At 40.2% G+C, this 24,237-nt stretch overlaps 1 protein-coding gene and 2 long non-coding RNA genes across 3 annotated transcripts in view; 2 read left to right on the forward strand and 1 right to left on the reverse strand.

The window, feature by feature from the left end:
- The window catches only part of LOC115941930 (uncharacterized), a 205,740-nt gene extending 204,848 nt beyond the window's left edge, over positions 1–892 (forward strand). Inside the window, exon 7 of the transcript XR_014143774.1 lies at positions 816–892. The gene's annotated coding sequence lies outside the window, so the exon portion shown is untranslated. The remainder of the gene's footprint in view (positions 1–815) is intronic.
- On the reverse strand, positions 273–7,726 carry LOC145720648 (uncharacterized). Its single transcript, XR_014143786.1, has 3 exons — positions 7,640–7,726; positions 1,523–1,693; positions 273–976 (listed from the first exon to the last, which is right to left on the reverse strand). It is a non-coding gene; the product is annotated as an uncharacterized LOC145720648 (long non-coding RNA).
- On the forward strand, positions 2,392–7,133 carry LOC145720650 (uncharacterized). Its single transcript, XR_014143789.1, has 3 exons — positions 2,392–2,491; positions 4,022–4,094; positions 6,652–7,133. It is a non-coding gene; the product is annotated as an uncharacterized LOC145720650 (long non-coding RNA).
- Positions 7,727–24,237: the final 16,511 nt, after the last annotated feature.

Raw genomic sequence — 24,237 nt, forward strand, 5'->3', positions numbered from 1 at the left:
TCTCCTTTGAACTTGAGAGGCAAACTCATTCTTAACCTCTCTTCAGGGAGGGATTGTTTATTGTTTCTTCGAAGAGAAACTTGAGAAGGCCAACAGTGTGGGCCTCTTTGCAGGTATAATGAATTCTTGATGGGTCTGAGAAACAACTATCTAACAGAGTCTATTTCGGTTTTCAAGGATATCAAAGAACTTTAGAAAATCACCCAAGTTTTGAGTATTTTGAGTTTAATTTCAGGACAGGTCAATAGCGATACTACTCTAATATGCTCTGGAGGATACTAGATATTTTGCTCAGTGAACTGACTTGTGAAAATTTAATCAGCTAACTTACCCTTCCCAAACCAGCACATTCAGGATACACAAATGAACACTTTGCTTCTTCCAGAAGAAATTTATTCTGCATTCTCTATGAGACAATGTAATAGAAACTATAATAGATCAGATCGACAGACACATGTGAAGATGCTATAAACCATAAATAATGCCAAATATCAGCCTTATAATTTTGATATCTAAACATAATTTCCCCAGGGGATTTCATTTTAATAACAAATAGTTTATGAACTGGGTTCATATTCATGTTTATTTTCTAAAGGAAATGATCCCATTATCTTCCTTTTGACTGTAGGAGGAGAGGAGAAATGGCAGGAGAAAGACAGCTGAAGGAAAGGTCATGGATATTGATTGGATTGTTCAGGCAGATGATTAACTGCCTCTGCAGAGGCAGCCCCAAGGGCCACGAAAGCCGTTGCTCAATTTAAGACTTGGTCCCAAGTTCCCCTCCTTATTACTGAGATCTGATCTTTGTTTCACAGGTATATGTTGGTAGCTCGGTAACTTCATTTTGTGGGCTGTAATTTTTCCTCCATATTCAAGACCAGCAAAGCAGGTAAGAGGTCTATGCACAGTGGTGCATCTCCACGCTGGTGTTCATCTTTGCGCGCCAGGGTGGGAAGGAGCAAGAGCTCAAAGAAGCCTGGAGAGATCAGACCTGAGAAACACAGATAAAGTGAGGAGAGGAGGCATGATGGCCACACTACGTGGCTACTACTCATTCTTTTTAAGAGTACTGGATCAGTCCCAGTGCAAATAAGCACTTTCCTGGTGGACCAAACTACTGGTTTTCTATAATCCAGTTAGCTGAGACAACCTGGGGTGTCAGGGTAAGTGGCAGAATATGTGTCACAACACAATACTACCAATAAAGTTCTAGTTGTATTAGTAGCAACCATTATTATTATGAAATACATGTGAGCCCATTAATGGTTATTCTTAAAGTAATGTCTTTCTCACTCTTGTCCATTCCAATGAGCTGCCCTGGGGGAGACTGAGGACGAAGGGGGTTACTAATGGGCCAGGAAGAACAGGAAATCACTTCACGGCTCCTCTTCTCGGGGTTTGGTGCCTAAGCACCTCATCTGCGTTGGGTGTCATGGTGAGAATAAGGTTGCGAACTGTGGGTTCAAGAACAATTTCTCAGGGGGAGCTCCGGGCCTCGAAGCTGGTGCATGACCATACTTACATGTGGCATCTGTCTTCTCTCTTCCTTCTCACTTTGCACTCTGACCACAGGTACACAACACACAACACTCACTCGGTGCCTATACTTCAGATGAGCTCCTTCCGAAACCTCTCACCAAGTTGTGTTGGGTCCAACTGGCTCCAACTGGGTGCCGCAGCTCTGCCCTCATGTCTGCAAACATCCAAAGCAAAATGGGACCTAGAACCAATCACCTGACTATCCCAGGACGCCATCATTGGGTACTTAGCACACTGGAAAAATTCGCAGGGTTTTTCCTTTTTCAAGTCATGAGCATTTAAACCCCATCTCTGCCATTTAACTGCTGTGTGACCCTAGGAAAAGTGTTGGAACCTCTCCGAGGCTCCGTTTTCTCACCTGGCAAATGGAAATACAATAGGGTTATTGTAAGGGTTAAGTGAGGTCATGTTGCTGCTGGGAGGAAAAACTTTTCTTCTTCTAACCTGAGTACAGATTATCAGGAGAAAAGAGGAGAAGTTTATTTACATTCACAGGAGCCTGTAGGTCAAATGGCTCCCAGAACCAGCAGGGGATAAGGATACTAAATGGAAAGAAGGGAGTGGGGAGAAGGGGCTTCTGGGGAAAACAGATGGAAGGTATGACAGTTTCAGATAAAGTTTGTTAAGCAATTACTCATCTAGGCGATAATGTTAGACTGCTTTCTGGCTGCGAATCTCCTGGAGAGGAAACTTACGAGCTGTGTTTTTCAGGAGGTCCTGCTTAAGTTAAGGTTTCTCTGTCTTTTTTTTAGAGAGAGAGCGAGAGGGGAGGAGAGGAAGGGGAAGGAGAGAATCTCCAGCAGACTCCGTGCTAAGCGAGGAGCCCAACGCAGAACTTGATCTCACCACCCTGAGATCATGACCTGAGCCGAAATCAAGAGTTGGATGTGTAACCAACTAAGCCACCCAGATGCCCCGACAAGGTTTCTTTCTGTGGCAGCTGTTTGCTCAGGTGTTCTTAGCTTGAGATAATCTTTATGCCACTGAGGGGCATGTTGTACCCCCTCATTGTAACAGGTGTCACAGGATAGGTAAGAGATCAGAGTTCAGAGACATTACCAACATTACCAACAAGCCGTACCACCACCCTTAAGGTTAATGTCTCCCTCCGGGCACTGAGAAGTAGGATGTACCACAGAGTGACAGCAGCGAGGGCGGCCATGGGGAGAATGCTCTGCCTGTCTCAAGAGCAGAAAAGCAATTCCCACTTTCCACTCTTCTACCATTAACACAAATGAAGGGTTTCTGTCTCTACCTGGTAACAGCCTCTTCTTTGACCCACAGCACCGGAAAAAAAAACCAAGCTAAATAAAAATCATTTATTTATGACGTTTTTACTCCATGTTGCATAGATTTTCTGTTTCAATTCCAATTTTTACAGAACTCATATTCCCCATTTTGTTTGTGGTACAGTGGGTTTAGCTGGGAGTGAAGACACGTTAGAAAAAAATCCTGTAAAACAGTTACATCAAATATAGTTATTGTATCAACACAGACTGACTCCCATTGAGAAACTTGCTTTAATTTTATTATTTATAATTTTTTAAGGATTTATTAATTGCATATAGTGCAAAGGGCACTGCACCAAACCCGTGAATGTTATTCTATACTTATGCAAATAATTTTTAAATGGATAAATCTGACATTTTAATAAGGCAAATACGACAAATCTTTTCTTCCCACCCCCTGGCTAACTTGTACTTAAATAAGAAGTAAGAAGAGTACAATGGTGGTAGGGAAATGAATTTTGTTTATTTTAATATAAACACACAGCCAGCAATTTTTGGAGTGACTTAGTCACTGATGCCAAAGATTATCAATCAGTCTAAGAACATGGAGTACATATTCACAAATAGGCATTTCTGGAATTATTTGAGAAGAAGTGACATTTTTCATATTCCGAGAAGTACCTATGTTTGCCCATCTTTCTTCCCCATAGGCACCTGCTTCTGACCAGCACATAATAGAACTGCTCAATGGTTCTATTCACTTAAAAAAATAATAAGTCTTACTCTCTGCATGTTGCCAGAATTTTTATCTGTATTATTAATTCTTTTGGGTTGTAAGTCCCAAAGCAGTAGCTTTCAGCTCTGGTATCATGAGCCACTATGCGTCCTCACCTGTATGAGAGAATAGAAAGGCTCGCAGTCATGGAGTGGGATGTGGGTGGGACTAGCAATACTCACGGGTGGCCCTATAGGTGTGCCGAGACCCCTAAAGCATCTTGAATGCCCACCGGAGTGGGTCCTTCATGCAAAAGTCCTCTGTTATGTGCGCACCCTTAGAACAAAGGTTGAGGCCATGTTGACCCAGGTGATTCTGCCCCGCATGGAATAGTGTCACCACAAGTGGGAATCTCAGAGGGGCCCCGGATGGTGGTCGCAACAATGATGATGACAACAAAGGTGGTGGTGATGATGATAATGTGCCTTTGTTCTCCAGTAATTCCCAATGCCCCCTATTTCATCTTTTCTTTGCCTAGACCCAGAAAAGCTGGAAAGTGGACTTAAAGCCAAAGACTCCTTCCTCCCAGGGAGCACAATGGAAGCTAAGAGGTAAGGTGTACAAACTCTTCTCCTCTGCCCGTTACACCTAGGCCTGGATAAAGGTAAGAGCTGCTTTCCCATGTCTGAGGTCCCCCCGGAGCCCCATCAGTATAAGGTCAAGTTTCAGCATGGCTAGCAAAAAATAATGGGTTTCACTCCTGTGGCAGACACTACATTGCCTACCCAATAGTCAGTCTCACCCCCTACCCCTTCTGGTGCTTACTCTGCAGCTCTGGGGCATGAAACATCAATCAGAGGCGAGCACAATAGTCTCTGCCAGTAACTGGCTTAGGCATTGGCACCTTGACCCAGTCCTTACCCGAGGGTAAGTCTGCTGTGGGAAGTCGGGAGAAGCCTTTCCTCATTAGTTAAAAATAAAAAGTTGCATAAGAGGACATACTTCTTTCCTTTGCTGGACATCTTGATACCTGCATGTGATACCTGGAGCTGCTATAATACCTGGGGGCCAGGGGAGAAGACCCTGGCCATGCACTGGGGGTGCCAAGCTGCCGAACGGAAAGAAGGAAAGCACCCAGGTCCTTGATGCCATCACGGTGCCACTGTGGTAAGCTAAGCTGGGCCTGCCCCCCTCTATGGAGTTATAGTGATGGATGTCATAAGCCTATTATTGCTTAAACCACTTAAGGAAGGTGGGTCTTCTGCAGCTTGTGGGTAATCTACCCAACACACCCTTTAGAAGATCACCCAGGCTTGTGATCAGCTCATCAGTGATAGAGACCATGAAATTGGTAAAGAAACCACAGGACCCACGCACATGAGTGGCCCTGGCCACCTCAGATATCTGCTGGTTTAAAAATATCATTGAAAACTATAATTTTTCTAGGGCGCCTGGGTGGCTCGGTTGGTTAAGCGACCGCCTTCGGCTCGGGTCATGATCCTGGAGTCCCGGGATCGAGTCCCGCATCGGGCTCCCTGCTCGGCAGGGAGTCTGCTTCTCCCTCTGACCCTACCCCCTCTCATGAGCTCTCTCTCTCTCAAATAAATAAATAAAATCTTTAAAAAAAAAACTATAATTTTTCTGTCTTCTACATCTATTCATCATTCATTCAATGAATATTCAGTTAGCTCATACTGTGGTTTGGCTGTGAAGGACACAAAGAAATAGAGTATGTAGGGGTAATGTAGTGCTTTGGCATTCACTAAGAACTTCACATGCACTATTTGATGCCCACAAGAACTCCGTGAAATCAGTACTTATTATTCCTATTTCATAGATGAAAAAAATCTGAGGCTCAGAAAAGATTATCCAAATTTCCATAACCTGACTCCAGGTCCAGTTTTTTTCCATCAAAATCTGAAATGTATCTTGCCCACAGGAAGCTTAGGATCAAAAACTGGGGAGATGAGGTAGCCCTACATTTAGAAGGGAAAACAAACAAACAAACAATATTTAGATGGCAATGCAAACAGCTATTCAATAAATTTTACACAGTAATAAGTAGTTAAGTACCAAATGTAGAGGGTGAGAGAAAGCATTATGCAGGAGGAACTTAGCAATGTTGATGGAGAATTGGTGTATATGGTTAGTGCAAATGGAAAATAATCTTTCCCACACAAGGACTAACAGCTGTACTGGAATCTGATATAATCATATAAAAACAATTACAATTTCATATAAGTAAAAAATGCATAAGCCAGATTCATGTTTCTTACCAGGTCTTAGTTACCTACTTTTGTCATCTGTAAGTAATAAATTCTAAGCTTGAAAAATTTGATAAAATAATTTCATTTGAAAAGCAGTCATGCATGTATGTTGAGATTATTAGAGGAAAGATGTAAGGTGATCTCAGATTGCCCCAATAACAATGAAAGTGAAGGAAATGGATTCACATCAGATTCTTATTCTTACTAATATTACTTATTCTATTTGCAGAACTAATAACACTCAAGCCATTTAAACTGCACTGTCTGATTCAGTAGCAAGTAGCCACTAGCCACATGTGGCTACTTAAATTTAAATCTTATTAATTAAAAATTAAGTTTAAAATACACTTTCTCAATTGCACTTGCCACATTTCATGTGCCCAATAGCCGCATGTGGTTAGTGGCTACCATATTGGACAGTGCAAAATATAAGACATTTTTGTCTTTGCAGAAAGTTCTGCTGGACACTGCTGCTCTAGATTCTGGCAAATGATAGACTGTGATAGAGAATGTAGAGTTAGTTCTTAAAAGAAAAAGGGGGAAAATATTCAGTCCATACTATGATGTTTTTGCATTGCTTTATATAATTATAGCATCAGAGTTGCTTTGTTCACTCATTATGAAACAAATATTTGCAATTTGCCAGGCACTGTCTACACGGACTATTTCAGTTCTGCTGAATTGACAGTTTCTCCCAGAATCTAGTGCCCAGCGCCATGCAGGAAAATAGTTCTGCTCCATAATTGTTTATTAATGGGATGACTCTGAGGAACAATGCAGACCTTAAAACTCCTTCCTCTGCCATTGGACAGGTTAGGAATGCGACCAATTCTGCCACTGCAGAGGATAAAGTAAAGTCTTGGTTGCTTACCCAACCTCTTCTCTTCTTCTTTGCTGACAGAATTCGTTTTATTCAGGACGATCATGTCCCTAGCCAGGGCAACGGATCAAGATTTTTCCACACACACATGACAATGTTATTTCAGCTTTCCCATCCTCTCTCTCAGCTATATGGCCATGTACTCCAGATTTGGCCAATGAGACCTAAGTGGAACTCTGAGGAGAGTGGAATTTTTCCTTCCTTCCTTCTTTTTCCTTCCTGAGAAAAGGAAATTGACTTGACTCTACCACTTGCCCCTTTCCCCTCCTACTTGTTTTGAATGTGGATGTGATATCTGGAGGGGCCACAGGCATCTTGCAACCGTGAGGAAATAAGTATAAGTGAAGAACCAAGAAAACCACAGACGCTTTGTCGTTGTTGAGCTGCTGAGCCAAGCTCTGAACTACCACCAGACTTCCTACATAGAAAAAAAGAAACACCCATTCATTTGAGCCACTTTTAACTAGGTATTCTGTTATTTGCAGCTAAAAGCAATCCTAATTTATACAGCGCATTATGGTACTACTTGGGTTCCTAGACCCAATCCCAGCATGGGGGGTGGGGTGGGGGGAGAGGGTCTTTCCAACACACCACCAGGCACTTTTCAGACACCAGCAGGGTGTTTGAGAATTCAACTCAATTCAACTCAATTCTTAACACCATCTACTTGGAGACAGCATCAGAGTCCACCGGTTAAGGGCTCAGTCCTACGAGACTGCCTCCCCACACCCCCACCCACTTCAGATGCTAGTCAAAGCCCAGATTGTCAGAGAACCTGACAGTCAGACTGACAATGGTTCCCATGCCCTTTCCTTAGGTTTGGTTAATTTGCTAGAGCAGTTCACAAAACACAAAGAAACATTTTACCTACTAGATGATCAGTTTATTATAAAAGGATATGACTCAGGAACAGCCAGATGGAAGAGATGCAGAGGGCGAAGTATGTGGGAAGGGATGTGGGGGTTCCATGCCCTCTCCATTCTCCCCAGATCTCCATGTGTTCACCAACCTGGAAGCTCTCCAAATTTCATCCTTTGGGCTTTTATGGAGGCCTCATTACATAGGTATGATTGGTTAAATCATTGGCCATTGACTGATTCAATCTCCAGCAACTCTACACCCACCCCAGAGGTGGGGCTGGGGGTGGGACTGACCCTCTAATCACATGATTGGTTCTTTGGTCACTCAGCCCCCATCCTTAGGTTACCTAAAGGCTTTCCAAAAGTCACTTCATTAGCATAACAAAAGACATCTGGCTCTCTCTTATCACAGGAAATTCCAAGGGTTTTAGGAGCTGTGAGCCAGGAACCATAAACAAAGACCAAATATATATGAGAAATATTTTTTTGGTCATCAGAATGGCCAAATTTATTTCTTATAAATCACAATATTTTAGGTACACAATGTTGTATGCAGATAGACCATCTAATCCTTCTTCATGAGGCAACTTCTTATCTAATAAGATTCTATGTTTGAGGTGGTCATTATAATGTACCGCTCAGAAACAGACTCACAAGGACAGAGAACAAACTGGTGTTTGCCAGAGGGGAAGGAATGGTGGATGGGTGAAATAGGTGAAGGGGATTAAGAGGTACAAAAGTCCAGTTATAAAATAGACAAGTCATGAAGATGAAAAGTGCATCATAGGGGATACAGTCAATAATTTTGTAATAATATTGTATGGTGACAGGTGGTAACTACATTTATGTGGTAAGCATTGTGTAATGTACAGAATTGTTGAATCACTGTGTTGTACGCCTGAAACCACTATAACATTGTATGTCAACTATACTTTAATAATAAAAACTACAAAAAAAATTGGCACCGTGTGACGTTCAAGACTTTCATAAGAAGTCTTAGAGCTTCTGTTTCTACTGGTGGGCATGCTCTCTCTTGGGACTCTCCCCATGGAGGAAACCAGCAGCCATGTAAGAACTGCAACTACACGAACCACTTGTGTAGAGAGAGTGTGATGCTGGCTAGCAGCCAACTATCCCAGCCATCTCAGCTGAGGCACAGGACCTGAGTGAAGGAGCCATCTTAGACTTTCTGTTCCCATCAGATGCCTCAATGAGAAGAAAGGAAGTTCCAGACATATGGTCCCAATAGAGATATCCTAGCCGTCTCCAACAATTCATGCCATTCCAGCTGAGGCCCCAGCTTTCATGGAACAGAAACAAGCCATACCCACTGTGCCCTCTTCAAATTCCTGACCCACCAAGTCACGAGCACAATAAAATGTTTGTTGTTTTATGCCTCTAACTTTCAGGATGGTTTGTTATGCAACAAAAGATAACTGAAACATCCTTGGGATTTCTCACATCCATATGACTAAACCATGTTATTATTTTTTTTTAAGTAGGCTCCACCCCCAAAGTGGGGCTTAAACTCACAACCCTGAGATCAAGAGACACATGCTTTACTGACTGAGCCAGCCAGGTGCACCAAGACTAAGCCTTTTTTTTTTTTTTTTTAAGATTTTATTTATTTATCTGACAGAGAGAGAGAGAGCACAAGCAGGAGGAGCGGCAGGCAGGGAAAGGGAGAAGCAGGCTTCCTGCCAAACAGGGAGCCTGATGTGGGGCTCAATCCCAGGACCCTGGGATCATGAGCTGAGCCCAAGGCAGACACTTAACTGACTGAGCCACCCAGGTGTCCCTAGACTAAGCCATTTTAAACATTAGCTTCTCAGAACTTCATTTTAATTCTTTGAACATCATCATCATATTGAGCTAATTCTCTGTATCTCTATCATCCTTTTACCAGACTTCCTGTTTTCCTCACTGGATCCAAGACCATCTGGTACAGTTGTGGAGGTCATGCATTGCACAAAGGTGTCAGACCAAGGGGTCGAGTAGTGGCTGAAGTAATTCTTTTTTTTTTTTTTTTTTTTTTTAGTTAACATAAACATGTTGTATAGCCTAGTGGCTGCCCTGAGTGGGACAGACAATCTCCCAAAGTTTTCAGTCCATCAGTTCTCTTTGCTGATATTTGATTGCCTATACAGTACAATCCAATCTTACCTTTACCCCCATTTTCTTTCTTTCTTTTTTTTTTTTTGCATCTTTGATGCCTTAAAGTACTACTCATCATGCCTCTTGCAAGTCCTGTATTCCTTTTTTTCTCTTTCCTTATTAAGAAATCATTTTTTTGTCTCTCAATTGAAGCAGCTTGTTTTCCTAATTATACATAATATTTGCCTATTTAAAAAATTTAAAGAATACATAAAAGTATAGGGAAGAAAGTAAAAAACAACAACAAAAAATCACCTAAAATCCCATCATTGAGGTAACTGTCATTAACATTTTGGTGATTTTTTTTCATGTATATGGGATTTTCTGGATCATTCTGTCTGCTTTCTCCAATCCTTTCCCCAGATGATAAATGCAGAACCATCTAATTAGAGCCCTCTACAAATAGTTGTCAGACTTTGCCTGAATGCTTACACTGCTTAGTAATACTTAAAATCTGTCTCACTTTTTTCCTACCACATTTGGTTAGTTGACAGCTTTTAGGTTCTCCTCAAACACTACTCACTTTGCTGAAAACAGGGAGTCCCTCCTTGACTCCCCCTCACCTAAGTGGATTTCTGTTGTGGCACATTGTTAGACGTTGGAGGAGGGACAGTAAAGTATCTTTCAGACAGAGAAGACTTTGAGACAGAAAAAGAAACAAGCTACCCCAGAGCATTTACACAGAGTTTTATTCAGGGTAACTTGCTAACAGGAAGGATCAGGTGGACAACAATCCAGGTGCTATACAGATATTCTCCTCAAAGTCTGGACCTTAATCCGCAGATTTCATAGACTGAGGGGATGTGCAGAGGTCACTGTAGTGAGGTCAAAGGTAGTGAGCGCCACCTGTGTGCCAGAGGGAAGCTCAGAGCAAGCCTTCCTTTTGGTCAGGGTGTACATTAATCTCCAAGGGGCCTAGAACGTGTAGCCCCAAGGGAGGTCATCGGGTGGAGATGAACAAGACGGAAGGCCAAAGATGGAGTCAGTATTGTTAACACTCCTATATGCATGCGTCCAAACTGGTGAAGAGGCGCAAAGAGAAGGGAGGTAAGTCAGGGCTACCTCAGAATGGGCAGTTGACAAGCTTTGAAGACAGAAGCTGGGAAGGTGAAGCATATCAGACCAGGATGGCATATTCGCTGGAGCAAGGCCAGATGTAGATGCAAGAGCCAAAAAGACTGCAATGGAAGCCAAAGAAGCGTCTTGCAGAAATCCTGCTAGACAGCCGAGAGTGGCTCCAGTGGGGCTTCATTACAACCAACGGCAGGTGCTCAAGTCCTTACAGGGATAAGTGGAACCCATGACAGGCTGGAGTTCTGGCTCTTGAGAACTGACTCTGTGTGGCTCCTCGGTCAGTTATTCTTATCCCTCCACTTGCCTGACCGTGAGCCTTGGAACCAGCTCTTGCCTGCAGGAAGGCTAAGCCACTACTATTCTTTGTTCTATAGCTATAGGACTTCTCTTCCCAATTGTACTCGTTGTAGGTCCAGCTCTGCCCTATGACCGATTCTCTCAAAGCAAAGTATCTTCCTGATATTCCTAAAACCCTTGCCAATCTCTGACAAGAGTACAGTACCTTTTGCTGCTGGTGTGTTGAAAAGAGAGGGAAAACTCAGCAGCAGAGGATGGAATCCGAGTCTCTGGTGGATTCTTAGGCAGGCTTTCAAGCAACCACTGGTTTTCAGCTGCATGTTGACCGTCAATGTCCAAAGTTCCTGTGAGTCCAATTCCTAAGCATTTCAGAGATAGTATGGTATAAATCAGGTCACTTCCAGATTTCTTTCACTGCTGGTTTGGGATTAGCTTTTCACAAGTCTAGTAATGCAGTTATCACTCATCCATCTGCTTTACAGTTTTCAAAATGTTGATGATGTTTGTCCTCACGGATGTGTGCCTATTTTACATTTATTTATTTTTAACCTTTTCTGTTATCTTCAAGGGGCTTGGGAAAGAAATTGAAATAAATGTGTGCTCAGTTCATCGTCTTAAAATAGAAGCTAACACAAAAGTATTTGCAAAGGAGAGCAGCATGGCAAAAACATTATTTTGAGGGGGCGCCTGGGTGGCTCAGTCATTAAGTGTCTGCCTTTGGCTCAGGTCATGATCCTAGGGTCCTGGGATCAAGCCCCACATCGGGGTCCCTGCTCGGCAGGAAGCCTGCTTCTTCCTCTCCCACTCCCCCTGCTTGTGTTCCTTCTCGCGCTGTGTCTCTCTCTGTCAAATAAATAAATAAAATCTTAAAAAAAAAAAACAATTATTTTGAGAAGCCAATATCATCTGTAAAATGCAGGAAAAACTAGAGGGTCAGAAATGTAAGTCATGGAATCAGGAGAGCACACAAGACTCCAAAAGGGAAAAAAATCAAAGTTCTAAAATATGATTGTGGCAAAGAGAATGAAAAGAAAAAGTCAAACTTTTAAAAAAGGGAAAGGAAGGAATTTGTTGAACAGTTGATAAAAGGGAAGAAAGAAGAATCCATGCATTGTTGAGCTTGGGATAGAATGATTGAGAGGCCCCTATGAATTTATGAGAAGTAACGAAGAGGCTTTGGGGGGCAATTGATGGGTTCTATTTTTGTGACAGTGAGTGTTGAGAATGAGGGAAATGGGTGCTATTTTCTTAGAGCAGCCAAAATAGAACAGGAATTCTGCCAAAACTCATCAAATCTTTTTATTAATTTACCATTTAGAATATATATTCAAGAACTTCTAAGTTAACATGGGAAATGAATGGACTCAGAGATTCAGGTGGTAATGCCTTCTCTTCCTCTGTATGAAGGTCATAATTTTTCAGGAAAGGGTTTTTATTCTAGGGAGAAGATAAATCAGAGTTTCTGATTTGGGAGTTACCAGGCACGGTTTAAGTTTGGGGTACTACAATGAAATCAGAGGATTAAGAAAAATCCTGTGGCTTCTCATCCCACTGGTAGTCAGGCTGCCATTTTAGTCAAGAGACCATAAGAGTCTTTTTAAAGAAATCTGATTAGCCCAAAAGGCAAAGCCTAAATACACAGACAACAGAGGCTCCTTGTGCCAGTCAGGGATCTCCATAGAAACAGAATCAATAGGATCTATGTATATTTATATTAAGAGATTTATTTTAAGGAATTGGCTCATGCAATTGCAGGGGGCCAGAAAACGCTAAATCCACAGGGCAGACCAGTAGGCTGGCCACTCAGGCAAGAGTTGATGCTGTGGTCTTGGTTCTGAAATCTGTAGGACAAGCCAATAGGTTGGAAACTGAGGCAGGATTTCTTTGTTTGCAGAATTACTTTTCTCTGGGAAGCTTTTTGTTCTTCAGGCCTTCTACCTATTAGATGAAGTCCACCCACATTATTGAGGATAATCTCCTGTAAAGTCAACTGATGGTAGATGGCAATCACATCTACAAAATGACTTCATAACAATGTCTAGAGTAGTATTTGACCGAACAACTGGGCAAAGCCAAGCCTAGCCAAGGTGACACATAAAATTTAGCCCTTGCACTCCCCAGTGAAACTGCTCAACCAAATCGCCCCAATACCAAAGCCCATCATCAAGAAGGCCCACTCGTGACACAGACCTAGTCAGCTTTTTAAATGCTCTATGCTAAGGGGCTCCTGGCTCACTCAGTCAGTAGAGCAGGTGACTCTTGATCTCAGGGTTGTGAGTTTGAGCCCCATGTTGGGTGGAGAGATTACTTAAGAAAAATTGTAATAAAATAAAAATAAAAAGATTGTCTAAATGCTCCATGCTAAAGAAAGAAGAGTTAATCAAGAATCAATAGACATCTGAGCAAAGTCCTTTAGATGAAACAAAAACAGTTTAGGGGGAAGAAAACAACAACAACAAAAAACTATCATTAAGATTCTCAGGGAGATAAGAGATGATAATTTGACCATGAAACAAGAAAAACTATTAAGGAGGAAAAAAGTCTTCAGAGGACAAAAAGGAGCTCCTTGAAATTATCAAAATTATAACACAAATTGAAAATTCAGTAAGAGGGTTACAAGATGAAGTTGAAGCAATCTCTAAGAAAGTAAAACAAAATGACAAGAGATGGAAAATTGACAAGTGGGGGGAAAAAAGAGGTCATTTTAGGAGGATCAAATCTTTAAATAAGATTTCCAGAAAGAAAACAGAACATGGAAGAGGGGAAATTATCGAAGAAATAATTCAAAACATTTCTGAGCATTAAAGGTTATGAGTTTCCAGATTGAAAACGTTTACCAAGTTCCCAGCCCAGCAGATGAGTATCTATCCACACCGAGTCATTTCATTGTGAAATTTAAGGAATCAAAGATAAAAGAGTAAAGCTTTGGGTGAGTAGGAGGGATAGATTACATACAAATGATCAAGAATCAGACTGACTTCAGGCTTCTTGACGGCATTAGCTGAGGACAATAAAACAATGCCTTCAAAACTCTGGGGACACATGATATTTTTACCCAGAATTCTACTTCCAACCAAACCTAGCAAATGTAAGGGTAGAAAATGATGTTTTTATAAATAAAAGTTTTCTAAAGTTCACTTCCCAACCACTTTTTCTCAACAAGTTGTGAAGGATGTACTCCTCCAAGAAAAGGAGTAAACAAAGGAAGAGGAGGACAGGAGACTTAGGAATTTAGGACTCTAACAAAAGAGACAGGCGGGGACACCTGGGTGGCTCAGTCGGTTAAGTGTCTGTCTTCGGCTCAGGTCATGATCCCAGGGTCCTGGGACGAGTCCCACACAGGGCTCCTTGCTCAGTGGGGAGCCTGTTTCTCCCTCTGCCTGCCACTCCCCTGCTTGTGCTCGCTCTCTCACTCTCTCACTCTGACAAATAAATAAAATCTTAAAAAAGAGAGAGAGAGAGACAGGCAAAGGGAATACTTAGCAGGATGATGGGAGATCCCAGGATACATTTGGACGGAGAGAGTAGTCAGTCCAAACTAGTAAGGTCAGAGGATCCTGGAACAGATGTCTCCAAGAGCATGAAATTGATTATCGCACCTAGCATATTTGAACATATTAAGAAGAGAGTTACACCCCTTGAGGACTGTTTGGGGGCACAAAACTAAACAATTAAAAATATATATATTAGATCCAGGAAAAGCAAAAGGTTATTGAAGAAAGGAAAAGTAATAATGTCAGTTAGTACCACTTGGTTCAATTATAAATAGTATTTACCTAGTGAAAACAATGTAAATATATGGCTTAACAAAATCACATGTTCGCACGGAGGATGTATGTTTGTGATGCAGGCAGGCAAGTGGAGGAAGACAGCTAAAACCTTGTCTTGCATAATAAAAATAGATAATATGTAATACTAAAAAATCAAGAAAAAGTAGTTACTTCAGTTGCAGTCCAGTAATGTTATTTAAAGATTTAGAGGTGAATTTATTTTTTTTAAGATTTTATTCATTTTTTTCTTTTTCTTTCTTTTTTTTTTTTCTTCATTTATCTGACAGAGAGAGAACACAAGCTGGGGGAGTAGCAGAGAGAGAGGGAGAAGCAGGCTCCCAGCTGAGCCTGATGCCAGACTCAGTCCCAGGACCCTGAGATCACGACCTGGGCCGAAGGCAGACGCTTAACAGACTGAGCCACCCAGTCTGTTAAATTCACCCTGGAGATGAATTTAAAAAGAAAACAATCAGAGTTAAAATTGTCTCTGGGAGGAAAAAAAAATAATGGTGGGGACATGGAGAGAAGATAGTTGTTTTTCGAGGTAAGTTTTGCAGAACTGTTTGATCCTTCTTGCGTACATAATTTCGACAATTTTTTTTTTTTAACTCCCAAACTTGTCGGATAAAACCCAAACTCTTGGCAGTCCAAGAGCTCACCTGATGGAGTCAGAGTGACCTGGATTCTAATAGCAGCTTGGCCACTTCCCAGCTATGTAACCTTGGGCAAGTTATCTAAGTTCCCCAAACTCCGTGAAAAGGGGATAGTAATAGTTCTCATGGTAACGGTGCAAACCGACTGATCCACAGTCCTGGTTGTGAAGAGTGAAGAAAAGAACCCATGTCAAGTCTAGGCATTATGCCTGATGCATCCTCAGTGTTGTATACACGTTTGATCAGGCTGACATTCTAGTCTCTCTGTAATCCCTCCCATCTGCTTTTCCAACCTCCTGTCTTATTCCTCTTCTAGACAAACTCGAAGCTTGGGCCAGGCTGTTCTCATCTTTCCTGAAATCTATGGCTCTCTTGCCAACCTCCCTGCAACTGTTTGTTTTCCTATTCACCAACCTATTTTGGTTGAGATAACAATGGAAATGAAATGTGTTACACCCTGTAAATAACTAGACAATATTTGCATTCATAGGATCGAAATCCAAAATGTAAATATTTCCTCTAGGGGCTAAAAGCCGAAAGGAGGAGTTCCATTTTTGTTCAAGATGTGTTAATCTTGTCATCGCTCGAGGTTGCCATGGTTCCTGTTTGGCACTTCCAGGCCTTAAGCTTATGCCACTATATGGGAACAAGTAGAAAGAACCGCATTTGCCTGAGACAGGGAGATCGGCAGGGTAAGGATCTTGTGAGATAAGTCAGTGTTGCAAGTGGAAACACAAGCCAGAATTTTTGTGTCTTAGTTACACACTGATTCTCGCTGCTCCTGACGCTGCGTATTTCCAGCTTCGTTTTTTCCCTGGGGAATGGGGAACAATTTATTTTGTAAACCAGGGAGATACCCTTTTTCCTTTTGTGTGGCACAATTTAAGTGGGGAAAACCCAGTAACCATTTACTTGTCATTTTTTAGAATAAAGTCTTCGATTTTGTAAGTAATTTATTAGAGCCAGTTATTTTATTAGAGAGACTTCATTAGGATGTAAAGATAAACATGCTCTAACCTAAAAAATAAGGGTTAAACCAGAGAAAATTCAGCTAATTAACTTGGACAATTCAGACTCCTCTGTTGACTTCACAATTATTTTCAAATTCACAGTCATAGTTAGAAGGGTTCCTTGGACAGAAATCAAAATTGCGTTTTTATGAGACTCACTAACCTACCTTTGGTGACATTTGTGCCCTGTGCTACTTTTTTGGTTCTTATCTAGCCTCTTAGAGACTTTTGGTCTCTGGTGTATATGGGAAGTAAATAGTAATATGGGAATAGTGTTAATTGCTCTTGATTGCTTAAAATGCTCACAAGATTTCAAACTTTATAAATCCTCTTATAAGATTTCTTTTGCAGATTTAGAGAGGAGGGATAATATCATCTTCCTTCTAACCATCATTCTATGGTGAATTCAGATAGACCATCCAGAATCTTAAACAAATTCAACAGCATTTTGTCATTTATTATCCTTACCATTGATATTTTGTTGACATTTGCTGACACTTTATGACCGTCCCTAAGGCATATGGTACTAAATCAGTAACTATAAGGTATACATCTGTGTAGACGAGGAATATTCTCTTTCCTCATAGGGTAAATAATTCATGAAGGGTTCTTTCATGCGAGCTGTATCAGTTTTTTAGGTATCAATAGTAAAGTGAGAGATGAGAACATTTTAATGTGAAACAGAAAAGTAAAAACCCTCAGGTTAAGTTTTGAAAACGCTTATTCCCTTGGCTTTAAAGAGGGGTAAAGTAGAAGATATTTAGTAGAGCAAAGGACTTCTAAACTTCGCTTTAGTTTCAGCTTCAACTTTAGGACACTTCAGAAACAATTAGAGCACAGGTCAATCTCTATTTTAGATAATTTCTTCTAAACTGTGTATTAACCCATGATTGCCCTTTTCTTCTAATTACTTTCTTGCTTATTATTATCTTTCTTAATTTAAACATATGTGCTTGTTTAAATCTCATGGTAACAAAGTCCTGGAAAACAGACAAGGATATATTGCCAATGAAAAGTTGCCAACTACAGGTTGTGACTATTCTTAAAATAAGGTCAAACCCAGGGGTGCCTGGATGGCTCAGTCACTTAAGCATCTGACTCTTGATTTTGGCTCAGGTCATGATCTCAGGGTCATGGGATCGAGCCCCGCGTTGGGCTCGCGCTCAGTGAGGAGTCTGTTTGTCCCTCTCCCTCTGCTCTTCCCCCACTCTCTCTCTCTCTCTCTCTGTGTCTCTAAAATAAATAAATTTTTAAAATCTTTAAAAAAAAAAGGTCAAGTCCAAAAAAGGACCCATAAACCAAGTTTCCAGGACCCTTCAGTATGCACTGTCTACCAATGACTAACATGAAAGTAACACTGAATATCAACCTCTGTGGTTCGAAAATTTCATCTGATAATGGTATCTTCCTTGGGTTCAATACTACAGTGACTTCAGGTACAATGGTTGCCAACTCTTCAATTAACAGATTGATGAATATCCTGAAAAATTGGGCAGTTCTCAAGTGGTAATCCCACTAATGGATATTATGCTTGATAAATTAATTCTGAGGCTTAACTTCTGTGCAGAGTGGAAAACAATTAGAAAATCAAAGAGAAAACAAAAATAGACAACAGCACAAGATACAAATTTCCAAGAAATAGCTTGTAGCATCTCAGATGGAGGAGGACAAGAAGACGTAGACCCTTCCAGAAACGCGGCCCATGACGCAAAATGACTGCCTCACTAGTCTGCCTCAAGTGGCTGAGTGGTGGAATGCTGGCTCGCGCATGCACATGACATGAGTCCAAAAGCTTTTTGTTCGTGACGATTTTACTGCAGTCTATGCAGGACTCACTCAATTACATGTGATGACCACATACTTTTTCCATCACAGCATCTATAAGAATGTTTAATTTGGATTTTCCAGAACAGCAGCTAATGAATGGCCAAAGGGGCCTCACATCCCTTTCCACCAAGTGGTGCCCAGGGACCCCCACCCGTGACTGCTGTTGGTAACTGACCATTAGGTTTAATAGTTCCCTGATTTCTTTCTTTTTCTTATTCTACTTTTTTCTTCTCTCTTTCAACTACTGGTAATATGCAGATTGGGGTCAAACACTTCACAAATTATTTCTGGCTTAATAGTCCTCGTTTTCAAATGTGCTTTTCAGACTTTAATTAAACCTAGTCTCCCTGAGGGCCTACGGGGAAGCAGTGTTTTTTCTGCTTTCCAGAAGGGGACAATGGAAAAAGAATAATGACTACAGACAGTAGAAGTGGAAAGGGACAATAAAAAAGAAACTCTCCTGACCTATTCTGAATTTAGAAGCTTTTCTGCCTGTCTTCAGACCTAAATTCACACTATGCAGCATTCTAGGGGAAATCTGTTTCCTTGAGGAGGTTGAGAGGCATTATATTCTATGTTAATAACATGAGAAAAAATTCTCATTAACTAATTTCTTATAGGTGTAGCATCATATATAAAGTAAAATACAAAATATGAGAAAACTGTCCAGTTTCAGTTTATTTGCTTAGATAAAAATTATTTTATTATTTATTAAGTAATAAAAATGATTATTTTTTTAAAAATATTTTATTTATTTATTTGTCAGAGAGAGAGAGAGCACACACAAGCAGAGGGAGTGGCAGGCAGAGGGAGAAGCAGGCTCCCTGCTGAGCAAGGAGCCCAACAAGGGACTCGATCCCAGGACCCTGGGACCATGACCTGAACCAAAGACAGACGCTTAACTGAATGAGCCACCCAGGCATCCCAAAAATGATTATTTTTTATTTCTAGGCAAACTTTATTCACAATTAGATGAAAAATAATTATAATTTGGCCTACCTGCCTTCAAGTCATATAATTGGATAATCTTACATAATTATAATTTATTGAGACAATTGGAAATATAACCACTTTGTCTTTAAAATCCACACGTAAGTGGATGTAAAACAGTTAAACAACAAAACCTCAATGAGGCAGCCACTGGTTAGTTGTAGCTGTACTTACTGAGGCCAAAGAGTACATTTGCAAGTGGTATACTAAACTAATAATAATAATAATAAACATAGGGGACATATTTTGGGGGATAACGAAATATCCTTGAGAAGGCACCTATCCTTTCTTCCACAGTAAGGCAAAGAGAATTTTATTTTTAAAGGCAGATGGTTTGAGACGCCTGGGTGGCTCAGTCGTTGAGCGTCTGCCTTCAGCTCAGGTCATGATCCCAGGGTCCTGGGATCGAGTCCTGCATCGGGCTCCCTGCTCGGCGGGAAGCCTGCTTCTCCCTCTGTCTCTGCCCCTCCCTCTGCTTGTGCTCATGCTCTCTCTCAAATAAATAAACAAAATCTTTAAAAATAAATAAATAAATAAATAAATAAATAAAGGCAGATGGTTTCGGCCCGCTTTTAAAGAAAAGGTCAAAGAGCTCCCCCTCCTTGAGGTACAGTTCTGCGCGAATCTTAAGAGCTTACAGGAACAGAAGCAACAAGGTACAGACATCAGATTGATGAAGATCCTCTCACAAAACTTCATTTTTTTATTGAAGTAATAAATAACCTACAGTGTTATATTAATTTCAGGTGCACAATATAATGATTTAACAATTCTATACATTGCCCAGTGCTCATCACAGTAACTGTACTCTTAATCCCCTTGCTCTGTTTCCCCCATCCTCCCCCTTGGCAACCACCAGTTGGTTGTAAAATCTGTATTTTTAATAATTGCAGACGAAGAAACGAAAAGAATGAGAATGTTGTACAGACATCACATCAGAAAGAAAACGCTCAAGCATGGGCCCGTTTGGAGTGGACAGAGGAGTAGGAGTGACAGAGTCAAGGGGCAGAAGAAGCATAAGACGTGGACAAGACAAGGTGAGAAACCGCTTCCTCGGTCTGTAGGGCCCTGGCCCAGTGTTCATTACAAGGGACTTCTCACTATCCTTCCCACACACCAGATGATCAATCCAGGCTAACTGTGGTGATTCCATTCACCTTGCCGGTAACTGGCTTAGAAAAGGGGCTTGTGACCCAATGAGGAAAAGTCTGCTGAAATTGACAGAATGGGTGAATGGAAAGAACTTCAGGATTTGATGACATTGTTGAATTATTCATCGACCAATCTTGAATCCTCCCCTACTTCTGGACTTCCATTCATGTGAAATAATGTTTCCTTATGTTTAAGCCAGTTTATTTATTTATTGAAGATGTGATTGGCTTTATTAATCGATTCATGAATCGGGCAGCACCCCATCAAGGAGAGGGGAGCTCCCAAGCCAGTTTAAATCAGGGTTTTCCGTTATTTGTTAAACAAGAATTCTCTAATTGAAATAATTAATGAGATATATTGGGTATTTCACCAAAACTCTTGCAGGGTATATTTTTATTATGATTTCCCTAATGTACATTTATATTTAAGTTGGCTGAGCCTAGTTCATTTCACAATTTGGGTTCTCTTCTCAGCTCTTAGATCTTTCTCAAGTCCTAACTCAACAATTCCTTTATATGTTGTTTAGTTGAGAGGCATCTGAACTAACTGACTCTAAATAACTTTTTAGCCAAGATGCTGGTGTTCAGAATGGAAGGATAAGTGAGCGGCATTCACTACAAAATAATGCTTAAAACATCTATGCATGTGTCACATATGATTCCTTCTAGATTATGTAACAAATGAGTGAATAAAGATGTCATCAACTAGCCAATTTGACGTTCCTATTAGTGTGGCCAGAAAATAAATAGAATTTATAAAGAATTTCCTTATGCCCCTCACTCTTCTACCAACTGATGACTATCTTATTAATGACAATATATTCTCCATTCTGTGCTGGCCATTGAGAGCTAAACATTCACCATGGATATTAATATTCATGTTGCTGAGATTAGGAACAATGGGTATTAAAGAATAGTCCTGCTATTTCAAAGACCTTGATCTTGATCTTCAGCCAGTATTGCTGAAGCTGAAAAATTTCAGGTCTTTCAGAAACAGTATCTTTGGGTTAAAATTTGACTGTTTAGAGTGCCTGGCAATAGCAGCACTACAATGAATGCAGTCTATGGCAAATTTGAACAGTAAAGTGAAGTGGGGTGGCCTCTAACCTAGGGGTTCTCACATCCTCTGGGGCCCCTTTGTTGTGTCCTTTTGCCAGAACTCTTTTGTCCTTAGTTTGACCTTAATAATAGCATATAGGTAACAAAGGGAGAAATATAGTAGGGGAGATATTAATTCTTGCACCCAGCATTCTTAGGAATACATTCTTTCCTTTTATATTTGTAGTCTTTAGTGCTTTAGTACACCTAAGTGCACCTCATAGCACATCTGAGCTATTGCAATACCTTGACCTCTGCTATTTCCCACTTGAAATAAATCTCATGCTCCTGTCAAGTTGCCTTTCTTGTCCACAGTTCTTATATATTACCCTCATGACAGCTAGAATGATTCTTTTAAAATATTTGCATAGTATACTGTGTTCCTCCTCTTACTCTCAACTTTTCTGTATCCTTATATCTTGATGTGCTTCTTGTAATTGAATTTTGTTTTCTTATCCAGTTTGATAATTTTTGTATTTTAATTAGAACATTTACTTCACTTACATTGAATATAATTATTGATATGTTTCGGGTTATATCTACCATCATAATATTTGCTTTCTATTTGTTTCTCCTGCTCTATGGTCTGTTTTCTCTCATTTCCTGTCATCTTTTGGGTTGACTTTATTATTGTCAATATTCCAATTTCCTCCTTCTATTAGTTATACATTCTTTTATTATTCTTTTACTGCAGAGATTATAGTATTAACTTGCCAAATTCTAATATAATATTATTTGGTATTTTTACCCTCTTACCAGACAATGTAAGAGCCATAGAACCTTGAAACTCTATTTGTCCTTCTCCTAACTTATATGGTATTATTGTATTTTAATTTCATATTTATTGAAAACTCCACAATAAATTATTGCTATTTTATACAGTCAACATTTATTTATGCTTGTTTGCATACTTATTCTTCTCATTGTTCTTTATTCCTTGAATATGGGGCTCAATGTCTTTCATAAATTTTGAAAAATTCTTAGCCATTGTCTCTTCAAATATGGCTTCTGCCCCATTTTCTTTCCCTCTTTCCTGTTGGGGCTCCAATTGTATGTATTGTGGACCTTCTCACTGTAAGCTCCATGTCTCTTATCCTCTGTTCTGTATTTTCCACACTTTTCTCTCTCTACATTCTGGATATTTTCTTCTGCTCCATTTTCCAGTTCACTAAATCTCTTTTTAGCTTTGTCTAATTTGTTATTAATCTTTTCCATTGAATTCTTAATTTTAATTATTGTATTTTTCAGATATAAATTTTGGGGGGCTCATTTTTAGGTTTTCAGTTCTCTTCCAAAATCTCAGTCTTTTTATTATTTTGATGTAGTAAATATAGCTATTTTTAAGTCTATGCTGGATGGAGCCTCAGCAGGTCTATTTCTATTTTCTCTTGTTTATCTAGGTTTCCATCATGTTTCCCTTTGTGTACTTGGTTATTTTTGGGTGTGGTATGTTTTTACAGAAATTTGCTTCTATAGGCAGCAAGGGGTTCTAACAATCCAATTTCATCATTAAGCTGATTTGAAGCAGGGATTCAGTCTCTGTGAAGATCAGTTGACTCCCAGTTCACACTTACTTCTATAATGTAGCCTATTGAAGTATCAACCTAAAGCATAAATGGTTTACCAGGTTTGTTCCCCACCCCTTTGTGATTTAAATTTTTTTCCCTTGGCTTTACAAGCCTGTCAAAAACACTCATTTCTCAATTTCTCAGCCTCTTCTTCCAGAATTGGTAAAGGCTCTATAGGAAAATTTCCCTAACTGCCAAGCTTATGTCTGTGATTTGTTTTCTCCTGGAACTTGGCCCTGTAATTCTTAATTAACTTGTTGGTTCTCTAATGCCTTCAAGGAATTTTTTTTTTCTAACATTTTGTCCAGGGTTTTTGTTTTGTTGTTGTTCTCAGTGGGAGTGTTTATTCAAATTACCCAGTCTACCATGCCAGAAGTGAAAAATCTGATCCTTTAAAAATATAAGTCAAATGATGACACTGAAACTCTCCATAAATAAAATGAAAGTCCAATGACTTTACAGAGGTCTGGAAGAGCCTATGCAATCTGGATCCAGGCTACCTCTCCAACTTTATTGCCTCCAACTCTCCAATAACTTTCCAAAAATCTAATGATCAACTCAATGTAAACTTCTAAAGTAGAAAGGCCATGTGATATGTCTATTTAATAACCCCCATAGCATTTAGCATATTATCCAACCAATATATCAATTATGATTAAATTTGAATATACGCTAAAAATTAAAGCCCAAAATAGTGGCTTAAACTAGACAGTTTATTTCCCACTTAAATGGAAGAAGTCTGGAGATAGGCAGTGCAAGGGTGTTATGAAGGCAGCAAGTATCAGGGACCCAGGCTTTTTTTATCTTGTTGCGTTACTCTGCATGGTTTCCACTCCCAAGGTTCATCTATGGCCTAAGATGATGCTAAAGTTCCTGATAGTAGCCGTAAGGAGGAAGAGGGAAGTAAAAGAGTGCCCCTCCATTTTAGCAGACTTTTCAGAAGACATAACATCTCTGCTTTCTTCTGATCACCTAGCCAGTCATGTGGCTTCACCTAGCTACAAGGGAAATGCAGACTTTTAGCTAAGAAGCAGTGGGCTAAGCTAAAAAAATTGGAGTACTTTTAGTAATGAAGGAGAAATAAGACACTGGTATGCATTTAGCAATCTCTGCTACAAACACTAAGCACGTTTTTCCTTAAAATTTCTTGGATTC

The sequence above is a fragment of the Leptonychotes weddellii genome, chromosome 3, assembly GCF_054177405.1.
Source record: "Leptonychotes weddellii isolate Sample4059 chromosome 3, ASM5417740v2, whole genome shotgun sequence".
NCBI classification, from domain to species: Eukaryota; Metazoa; Chordata; class Mammalia; order Carnivora; family Phocidae; genus Leptonychotes; species Leptonychotes weddellii.